Consider the following 12,124-nt stretch of genomic DNA (forward strand, 5'->3'; position numbering starts at 1 on the left):
AAAATGATGTCAAATCACGTTATTTCTACCGTAGCTTTGATTGGTCTGATCATGTCAACATCATACTTTCAAAATCTTAGCTAGTATGCTAGCAGTCATCATTATGAATCAAGTCGACAATCTAGCGGAAAATATGCCTTCTGGATGATAGCGAAGTGAACAGGCCGTGGCTCGGGTGGTTGATGACCTTGATGATCTTTTTGGCCTTCCTGTGACATCGGGTGCTGTAGGTGTCCTGGAGGGAAGGCAGTGTGCCCTCGTGATGCGTTGGGCAGACCGTACCACCCTCTGGATAGCCCTGCAGTTGCGGGCGGCGCAATTGTTATATCAGGTGGTGATACAGCCCGACAGGATGCTCTCAATTGTGCATCTGTAAAAGTTTGTGATGGTTTTAGGTGACAAGCCAAATTTCTTCAGTCTCCTGAGGTTGAAGAGGTGAAGTTGCGCCTTCTTCACCACAATGTCTGTGTGGGTGGACCATTTCAGATTGTCAGTGATGTGTATGCCGAGGAACTTGAAGGTTTCCACCTTCTCCACTGGGGTCCCATCGATGTGGGTAGATGTGTGCTCCTTCTGCTGTTTCCAGACGTCCACGATCAGCTCCTTTGTTTTGTTGACGTTGAAGGACAGGTTATTTTCCTGGCACCACTCCACCGGGGCCCTCACCTCCTCCATGTAGGCTGTCTCATCATTGTTGGTAATATAGCCTGTTCTACTGTTGCGTCGCCTGCATACTTGATGATTGAGTTGGAGCCATGCAGTCATGGATGAACAGGAGGGGACTGAGCACGCACTTAGTCTACAGTTCTGACTTGATGGTGAACATGTAGCCTATAGCCTACTTTAGAGAAATGTCATCATCGAATATTGTTAGAGCTTTCATTGTTCCCTTACAGTGCATTCGGAAAGTATTCAGACCCCTTGACTTTCTCCACATTTTGTTACATTACAGCCTTATTCTAGAATGGATTCAAAAGTTTTTTTCTTCTCACCAATCAATACACAATACCGCATAATGACAAAGCAAAAACAGGTTTTTATAAATTTTAGCAAAAAAGAAAATGACTGAAATATCACATTTACATAAGTATTTAGACCCTTTACTTAGTACTTTGTTGAAGCACGTTTGGGAGCGATTACAGCCTAAAGTATTCTTCGGTATGACACTGCATGCTTGGGACGCCTGTATTTGTAGATTTCTCCCATACTTCTCCGCAGCTCCTCTCTAGGTCTGTCAGGTTGGATTTTAAGCGACACTCTACAGCTATTTCCAGGTCTCTCCAGAGATATTAGATTGGGTTCAAGTCCAGACTCTGGCTGGACCACTCAAGGACATTCAGAGACTTGTCCCGAAGAAAATCTATCATTGTTTTGGCTGTTTGCTCAAGGTCTGTTGGAAGGTGAACCTTCACCACCGTCTGAGGTCATGAGCACTCTGGAGCAGGTTTTCATCAAGGAGCTCTCTGTACTTTGCTCTGTTCATCTTTCCCTCTGTCCTGACTAGTCTCCCAGTCCATGCTGCTGAAAAACATCCCCATAGCATGATGCTGCCACCACAATGCTTCACCGTGCCAGGTTTCCTCCAGACGTGACGCTTGGCATTCAGACCAAAGAGTTCAATCTTGGATTCATCAGACCAGAGAATCTTGTTTCTCATGGTCTGAGAGTCCTTTAGGTGCCTTTTGGCAAACACCAAGCGGGCTGTCATGTGCCTTTTACTGAGGAGTGGCTTCCGTCTGGCCACTCTACCATAAAGGCCTGATTGGTGGAGTGCTGCAGAGATGGTTGTCTTTCTGGAAGGTTCTCCCATCTCCACAGAGGAACTCTGGAGCTCTGTCAGAGTCAACATCGGGTTCTTGGTCACTTCTCTGACCCAGGCCCTTCTCCCCCGATTGCTCAGTTTGGCCGAACAGCCAGCTCCAGGAAGAGTCTTGGTGGTTCCAAACTTCTTCCATTTAAGAATGATGGAGGTCACTGTGTTCTTGGGGACCTTCAATGCTGCAGACATTTTTTGGTACCCTTCCCCAGATCTGTGCCTCGACACGATCCTATCTCGGAGCTCTACGGATAATTTCTTCGACCTCATGGCTTGGTTTTTGCACTGACATGCACTGTCAACTGTGGAACCTTCCAAATCATGTCCAATCAAATGAATATACCACAGGTGGACTCCAATCAAGTTGTAGAAACATCTCAAGGATGATCAATGAAAACAGGATGAACCTGAGATCAATTTTGAGTCTCAAAACAAAGGGTCTGAATGTTTATGTAAATAAGGTATTTCGTTTTTTTTTTTTTGTGCAAAACAAATCTAAAAACCTGTTTTTGCTTTGTTATTATGGGGTACTGTGTGTAGATTGATGAGGTGAAAATAATGATACATTTTTTTAATAAGGCTGTAACGTAGCAAAATGTGGAATACTTTCTGGATGCACTGTATATTCTCCCTTTATTTATCCTACAGTTTTGACTTGGTGTACAGGGAGAATACTGTAAGAAAGGCCCAAGTTCTGAATTCTGTTGCTGTACATTTCAAAAGTGCTGAACAAATAGTTATATTGACTACATCCGTCCTAGCGCGATCATTAATTACTTAATTTAAATTACGCATTGCCTCTTATTATGCCATATTTGTACATCTGAATAGAAACCACATTTGTTTAAACAAGTCAGCCATATCAGCTATGCAGTAGATGAGGACGAATTAACTGTTTCGCTTACAAACAAGGGTCCGCTGATAGCCAGGTGTAACAGTGATAAGGTGTTTGGACTCTGCTGTTGGGACAGCTATATGTAGGCCATAACAGTTTGTGGGCACCGTTTGTCACCGTTATAGTCCAATTAATGTATTGTTTAGTGTTGTGTTGTGTAGTGGCTTTGATGGCATGCATCTAAAACCTTTTTTTGAGTTTTCCCGACCAAGATTTACATTCTATAATCGCCACTGCGTGAGAATAGCCAATATGTAGAAAAATACTGAGGGACAGAACGCACAGCGTTCATCAAGAGATCACTTCCAGAGTGGTTTCCAGAGCTGGCTGGAACCAAAATCGAAGTGATGAGAGATCAAGGCATAGGTCGGCACATTGGCAATTCAGCCAGATCCCAAACCTTGATTTTCCAGGCGCTCCTATTCCCTGACCGAGACTACATTCTGAAGGCGGCTAGATAGAATGCACTCACTCTGGCCTAGCGTGAGATCCAAATCACTGCCGAATACAGCAACTACACTGTAGTATCTGGGATCTACATCTGTTTATATTAGTTACTATGCTGTTACTAAGCAGTGATGTATTACGACAGTGTTACGTTACTACACCTAATAGGAAATGCACATGCGCACTAGTGTGCCCGGGAACTGTAGAGCACGAGAGGTTTTGACTAAACGAAAACTAACTGTACTCCCGTCTCCTGCCTGGTCATTTCTCCACAACATAAATATTACAGTGGCGACGAGGTGATTAAACTTCTTTAACGGACATTGCTTGAAGGGAAGAATGTTGCGTGAGTAATGAAACTCAAAATAATTATGTAATTCGTCAGTTATTTTTTATTTTCTTTCACCAGTAAAAAAAGGCTAAGCACTGCTAGCAGGTACAGTGTTCAGGAGCTGCCAAGTAGCAAGACTATTGGAGTCCAGAATAGCGACACTGCCCTCTGGTGGTTAAATAAAATAAAAACTGTCATTGAACCCATTGAAATTTGGCGATCTCAGTGGAGAAATATTGTCAAGAAGAAGAAAAAAAAAAGGAAGAAGGAACGTAACACGGTGTGTACATTATTACAAATGAGTGCAGTGAACGAAGTAATTGCAGAAACTTCTGAAGTGAAGAATTAGAGGACAATTAAGGAATACAAGGAATAAGGAAACTGAACAATTAACTGTGAAAATGGCAACCATTGGTCGAGTACCAGAGTTTGAGGCTACAAAAGAGGATTTTGATTCCTATTTGGAGCGTTTTGAGCATTGGCTGTCTGCAAATGAAATCAAAGATGAAAAGAAAGCAGACGTATTTCTCAGTGTTTTGGGTCCAACTGAGTATGGATTGCTGAAAGGTCTCATTGAACCAATAAAATCAGTGGAGTTGAACTATGCAGAACTGACTGAAACTCTTTCAAGACATTTCAAGCCTAAGCCAATTCTCATTGCAGAACGTTTCAGATTTTACCAACGTCAGCAGAGTCAAGGGGAAACCGTGGCTGACTACATCCTTGCTTTGAAAAGGCTGGCAAGTACATGTGAGTTTGCACAATTTCTTGATGATGCTCTTCGAGACAAGTTTGTATGTGGTCTCAGGTGAAGCATATCACAGAAGGCTTCTGTCAGAGAAGGACCTGACCTTTTGGAAAGCCTGTGATATCGCACTTGGACTCGAGCTTGCCCACAGGGATACTATTGAGCTATCGGGATATGCAGAACGTCAGAAAGGTGTTCACAAGGTCAGTGATGCACGTGGTGAAAAAGGTTCACAAAAGTCACACTTTTCTCAGTCCCGTCCTCAAGGTTACACAAGAACAAAGCAGCCCACATCTCAAAGGTCTAAGCCAAGTTGCTACAGATGTGGGGGAGATAATCATCAGCACAGTGAATGTCGATTCCAAAATGTAAAGTGCCACAATTGTGGAAAGGTTGGACATTTACAGAAAGTGTGTAAAGCCTCAAAACGCACAGCAAGAGCGCACAAAGTGTCAGACGCAGCACAAAAAGAGGAAGGTACTACTGAAACAGTATTGGAACTGTCCACAGTGTACACAGCTCAACAACAAAAAGATGGAATCTATCTCAACATGGAGTTAGCGGGAAAACCGGTAAAAATGCAGCTGGACACCGGAGCGTCTGTATCTCTGGTTCCAGAGAGACTCTACAAAGAAAAACTGAAAGAGTGCCCTCTTCAGCCAGCGTCCATCCGCCTTTCTTCATACACTGGTGACACTATTCCTGTGTTAGGGCAGATCCAGGTACCAGTCCGGTATGAGGGGAAGGAGTGGACGCTACCGCTTGTCATTGTTAAAGGAGAAAAATCAGCCTTGCTAGGCAGAAACTGGCTACAAAAGATCAAGTTGAACTGGGGAGAAATCTTCAGTCTGAGAAAGGACAAACCAGTGAGTCAGGCTACACTCACTATCATGCTGGAGAAGCACAAAGAACTTTTCAAAGATGGCTACGGCGAAATACAAGACTTCACAGCAAAAGTCAGAGTGCAAGAAGGAACCAAGCCTATCTTTCACAAACCACGTCCAGTTCCCTATGCTCTTAAGGAAGCAGTAGAGAAGGAACTGGACCGCCTACAGAAGAATAACATACTCACGAAAGTAGCGAGGAGCGACTGGGCCGCTCCGATTGTTGTAGTCCCAAAGAAAGACAAGACCGTCAGAATGTGCGGTGACTACAAGGTCACAGTAAATCGCTGCATACTACCAGAGGAATATCCACTACCAAACGCTGAAGATCTGTTTGCCACTCTAGCTGGTGGGAAGGTTTTCAGTAAGCTGGACCTGGCATTCAGCAACTGAAGCTGGATCCGGAGTCAGAACAGTATCTGACCAGCAATACACACAAGGGGCTATTCAGATTCAATTGCTTGGCCTATGGAATCTCGACAGCTCCAGCGATATTCCAACACACAATGGATCAGATCTTGGACGGTATAGACAACGTTGTGTGCTTCATGGACGACATCCTCGTGTCAGCACCAACCATTGGAGAGCACCTTGTAGTGCTGGACAAAGTGATGTCAAGACTGGAGAAATACGGGGTGAGAATGAAACGCAGCAAGTGTGAGTTCCTCCAGGACTCAGTGGAGTATCTCGGATACATGATTGATGCACAGGGCCTGCACCCAACCAACAGCAAGGTGGAAGAAATCGTAAACGCACCAGCACCCAGAAATATCTCAGAGCTGAGGTCATTTTTGGGGCTCCTGAACTATTACGGAAAGTTTGTGGCAAACTTGTCCACATTGTTGCATCCGCTTCACCAACTGCTGCAGGCCGATACAAAGTGGAATTGGTCCCCACAATGCGAAGAAGCATTCAAGACTTGCAAACAGCGTCTGCTAAAGAGCAAGTGGCTTGCCCACTACAACACAGAGATGAAGCTGAGACTCGCGTGTGATGCATCTCCATACGGAGTAGGAGCCGTCATCTCACATGTTCTATCGTCAGGTGAAGAACACCCTATTGCATTTGCATCACGGACTCTGTCACCAAGTGAGAAAAATTATGCTAAAATTGAGAAGGAAGCCCTGAGCATAATATTCGGAGTGAAGAAGTTTCACAAATACCTGTACGGAAGGAAGTTCCAACTGCTGACAGATCACAAGCCTCTGTTGGCCATCCTTGGACCAAAATCAGCTATACCAACCCTTGCTGCACTTCGAATGCAACGTTGGGCCATGATATTGTTAGCCTACGACTACGAGATTGAGTACGGACGATCCAGTGATCACGCAAATGCAGATGCACTATCAAGACTACCATGCAATAGTGACTCCGACAGTGAAGATGATAGAGCAGTCTTCCAGATCTCTCTCATTGACGAACTGCCCATATCTGCTTCAGACATAGCAGAGGAAACAAGGAAAGATCCAGTGCTTTCCAAAGTCTTGGACTTAACATTAGGAGGTTGGCCAAACTTCGTAAATGACGATAACCTTCGTCCATTCATCGACAAGACAGACCAGTTGTCCACTGATCAAGGATGTGTACCTCACAAATTCCAGAGGAGACTGCTATCTGACCTGCATGAGGGACATCCAGGGATCACTCTAATGAAAGCACTCGCTCGCAGTTATCTGTGGTGGCCTGGACTGGATCAGGACATTCAACAGCATGTTGGCCACTGCTCACCTTGTGAAGCTGTTCGCAACAAGCCTGCTGCTGCACCTCTTTATCCATGGTTCTGGGCTGCTACACCTTGGGAACGCATCCATGTGGATTACGCCGAGATTGACAAGCAACATTTCCTTGTTGTCATCGATGTCCATTCCAAGTGGATGGAAGTGTTCCCTACTCAACTGTCCACAGCTGAGAAGACCATCAATCTTCTCAGACACCTGTTCGCATCCTTTGGACTAGTCAAGGAGCTCGTATCAAACAATGGCCCTTCTTTCACGTCAAACGATTTTGAAATGTTTCTCAAGAACAATGGAGTAAGGCACATCCTGTCACCACCTTACCATCCGGCATCAAACGGAGCAGCGGAGAGAGCCGTGCAAACCTTTAAGAAGGCCTGGACTAGACTCGAGGTTCAGTCTGTACCCACCCACCAAAGGCTTCCCCGGTTCCTGTTTACTTACCGTAACACACCACACACAGTAACGGAATGTACACCAGCTGAACTGTTTCTGAGACGCCAACCACGTACCCGCCTGACATTGTTGAAACCAGACTTGTCAAGCACTGTGGCAACGCACCAGCTACAGCAGAAGAAAGCTCATGACAGACACTCAAAGACTGTCAGAGAATTCAAAGAGTGGGAGAGGGTGATGGTACGTGATTTCAGACACCCCAAGAGCCTGTGGAACTCAGGTGTGATCTTGCAACGCAAAGGACCTTTGACTTACCAAGTCCAAATTGGTCATCGCCAGGTCAACGTTCATGTGGATCATCTGCTACGGTCCAACGCCCCAGCAGAGACACGCCGAGAGAACAATAACGACCCCCAGGACTATTCTCCTGACTGTGGACGTACGGGAGAGACAGAGCCTGACCTTCCACCCGAACCTGGCCCACCACCGGAAGCCCAGGAGGAGCGGAGATATCCTATTCGACAGCGAAAGGCACCTCAAAAGCTTGACCTGTGAGTTGAGCTGTTTAAGGTAACAGACAGTAAAACAAACAAACACTTTAATATGTCCTAGATAAAAGGAAAGAAAAAGGACATTACCTGGGTTAGTTATTAGGACACAAACTCCATCTTCGGGGCAGAATAATCCCCTGGATTTGTGCTGGGCTCTGAAAAGTCTGCTTCAACCCAGTAGTTGAAAATTGTTAAGAATGCATTGTTCAGATATTGAATTAGTAGTTCCCTAACATATTTACCTTGTTCTCTGGGAGTTAAACACTATGGGGGAGGAGTGTAGTATCTGGGATCTACATCTGTTTATATTAGTTACTATGCTGTTACTAAGCAGTGATGTATTACGACAGTGTTACGTTACTACACCTAATAGGAAATGCACATGCGCACTAGTGTGCCCGGGAACTGTAGAGCACAAGAGGTTTTGACTAAACGAAAACGAACTCCCGTCTCCTGCCTGGTCATTTCTCCACAACACAAATATTACATACACCAATGCAAAGTGTTGGGCCTTTTCACAGGCAATGGCCTTGACTGAGAAACCCAGATTCCAAGCATTTCTGCTGTATTCTGCCACACTCAAACTTCCTAGTGGCGCAGAAAATGTGACCACAACTTACACGGTATGTTCTATTAGAATCGTTGACAGAGTCTGAGGATTGAACTTTTGAAAGTTAATTTTAACGTGTTATAATATTGTTCAGGTTAACTCAGAAAGGTGCTCTATAACCTAATCTTGATACAGCGGGGATGTGGTGGGGGGGTATTTTGCGCAGCTAGCTTTCCCAGTGTCAGGTTTGTAGGAAAAGAGAGCAGCTGTGTGTGTTTTGTTTCTATGTTTGTTTAGGTGTTTCGTTTAACTACTCTCAGGTTCTTATGAGAGTGGGCTTCAGGAATGGGGGTCTGGCGACCATAGTAAGGGATGGATTTGATCTCCAATTTCATGCACAAGATTATTTTTGAATATATCACATGATGACACTACAGCTAACAAGTTGGAATGCTAATGGGATAAATGGCCAAAATAAACGAGTGGTTTGCTTAGATTACTTTTGTAGACATAACATTGATGTTATATCTCATGCCCAAAGATTTGGAAACAGGCATTATTATGTTGCAGCGTCATCCTCTGTAGATTCCAAAACTCGTGCCTCCCACGTCAGAAGACATAGTTTATCATGGACTGTTCTGTAAAAATATGGTAGTGATGACGGTAGGATATTATATATCAAAACTGTAATCTCAGGTAAGAAAATTGCTTTCCTATCAGTTTTTGCGCCAACCTAGTATGATCCTACATTTTATGAGAATCTAATGGAGTTGCTGGCAAATATTACAGATTTTTCTCTGATCAAATTAATGTCGTTTTATCAGCTCTGGACTGCTCTGGCTACTAATCTCAAACAGCTCCCACACCTGTGTCAGTGGTATTTAAGAACCTGGTCAAGGATTTTAGTCTCACTGATATCTTCCGATTTGTCAATCCTACGTCTAGACAATTGAGTTTTTTCCTCTGCTAGACATAAATTATACTCCAGAATAGATTATATTCTAGCTTCCGGCACTGCATTTGCAGATATTCATAATGCAACAACATGCCCACATCCATTTCTGATCATAGTTTCAATATAATATTATTAAAGAGCAAACAATTTTGTACTTTATTTGAAAAATAACTCGATGTTTATCTAACACAGAATGTTTGGTCTGTTGAAGATATCCTATGGATGTCACGACTTCTGCCGAAGTCGATGCCTCTCTTTGTTCGGGTGGTGCTCAGCGGTCGACATCACTGGTCTTCTAGCTATCGCCGATCCATTTTTCATTTTCCATTTGTCTTGTCTTGTTTTCCCACACACCTGGTTCTAATTTCCATCAATATGTGTTGTGTATTTAACCCTTTGTTTCCCCAATGTCTATGTGTGGTATTGTTTATTCTGTTTCATGTTATGCGCACGTTAGTCTGTTGCGCTGGGTTATGTTAACCCGTATTGTTATTTCGTGTTCACTTTGCCGTGTGCTTTTGGTTTGCCTAAATAAAAGGCTCCGTTGGCAACCCAATATCTGCTCTCCTGCACCTGACTCCCTTACAACCATTCACGCATACCTGACAATGGAACTCTATAACGGAATGTATTAGGAACTTCTCAGTGTCATTTACATCTCACCTTAATAAAACCAGAATGAGAACAATTAACAAACTAGAAACATATTTGGCTAATCAGGAACGAGAACAACAAAACTCTTACGCTGATGACAAAAAGAAAAGGATAGATGTAGTCAAGTTATAACTTCATTCATGCTCAGACGTAAGGCAGAATTCTTAATTCATCGAACCAGACAACTATTATTTTAATGGAGCTAAACCTAGTTATCTTTTCGCAATGAGACTCAGAAACAGGGAGACATGCTCTAATATTACAGCTATTAAAGCACATAAATTATTGTTAAGTAATCCTTTGCTAATCAATGCGGTTTGGTTATTTTTACTCTACTTTATGTAAATCTGATATTACTTTGGATAAATATGCCTCAGCTGAATTTGTCCTTACCTTTCCAATGAAGAATCACAATCCCTTGGGAACCCATTTCAATGGATGAACTTAAAAAGAGGCACTAACAAAGATGAAAAAAGCTATATCCTCTGGTTTGGATGGGATTCCCCCAGATTTCTACCTTGCCTTTTACTCGATGTGTGAGGATAGACGCTGGAGATGGGAAGCAAGTACAGGGAGAGAACATTTAATGAAACACGGACAGGAACAGAATACAGACAGCGTCTGGACAGGGGAAAACAAAACGACAATAATGCTGACACAGGGATCTAACCGAGGAACAGGCAGATATAGGAGGGGCAATCAACAAGGCAATGGAGTCCAGCGAGCACTGATGCGCGTAATGATGGTGACAGGTATGCGTAATGTTGGGCTGCCTGGTACCCTCGTGCACCAGAGAGGAGGAGCGGGACCAGGAGTGACAGTATCCCCCACTCCCACCTGGGCGAGCCTGATGGGCCAGCCGAGGCATGGGTGCTGGACATGCCGGCTGAGGCGTAGAAGCCCGACGAGCAGGCTGAGGCATGGGAGCCTGATGAACCTGCTGAGGCATCGGAGCCCGACGATCCAGCTGAGTCGTGAAAGCCTGACGATCCCGCTGAGGCGTGGGAGCCTGACGAGCCGGCTAAAGCGTGGGAGCCTGATGAGCCGGCTGAGGCATGACGTGGGAAGTGAGTCTGATGAGCTGTAATGATGGGCAGCCTGGTGCCCTCGAGTGCCTGAGAGGAGGAGCGGGAGCAGGCGTGACACAATGCAATGACAATGAGCACTGATTTCATCAAAAGTGTATTACAGTGGCTTGGAAATAGAATGCAAAAGGAGGCAAATAATTAGTAGGAAGACTTTTGTCATAATTATGTTATCGCCAGATTGACTTGAGATGCAGTATTATGTTAGCTAGCTAGCTAGCTAAGATTGAGCGGAAACCACCGGATTTTAGCCAGCTAACGTTAGCATTACTAGCTCGCTATTTTTGACAAAATTTACTAGCTACTGAGAATGTTAAAAACAATGGCATGATGTGACACAGTGACAGAGGTGCAACCTATGAATGACAACATTTGTTTTACATTTGTCTATTTTGCTATGCTCTCAGACTGTGTGTGTTTGTGTGTGTCTGCCAGCCTGTCTGTCTGTATTGGAGTTCCAGATGTGCCTTGAGGAGTGGTGGTGGCCACTGGAGGGAAACGTTAAGGTACAATTGAAGTTGGAAGCTTATATACACCTTAACCAAATACATTTAAACTCAGTTTTTCACAATTCCTGACATTTTATCCTAGTAAAAATTCCCTGTCTTAGGTCAGTTAGGATCGCCACTTTATTTTAAGAATGTGAAATGTCAGAATAATAGTAGAGAGAATGATTTATTTCAGCGCTTATTTCTTTCATCACAATCCCAGTCGGTCAGAAGTTTACATACTCAATTAGTATTTGGTAGCATTGCCTTTAAATTGTTTAACTTGGGTCAAACATTTCAGGTAGCCTTCCACAAGCTTCCCACAATAAGTTGGGTGAATTCTGGCCCATTCCTCCTAACAGAGCTGGTGTAACTGAGTCAGGTTTGTAGGCCTCCTTGCTCACACATGCTTTTTCAGTTCTGCCCACAATTTTGGGATTATTATGGGATTGAGGTCAGGGCTTTCTGATGGCCAGTCCAATACCTTGACTTTGTTGACCTTAAGCCATTTTGCCACAACTTTGGAAGTATGCTTGGGGTCATTGTCCATTTGGAAGACCCATTTGCGACCAAGCTTTAACTTCCTGACTG

This window comes from Salvelinus fontinalis, chromosome 5 (genome assembly GCF_029448725.1).
Source record: "Salvelinus fontinalis isolate EN_2023a chromosome 5, ASM2944872v1, whole genome shotgun sequence".
NCBI lineage: Eukaryota > Metazoa > Chordata > Actinopteri > Salmoniformes > Salmonidae > Salvelinus > Salvelinus fontinalis.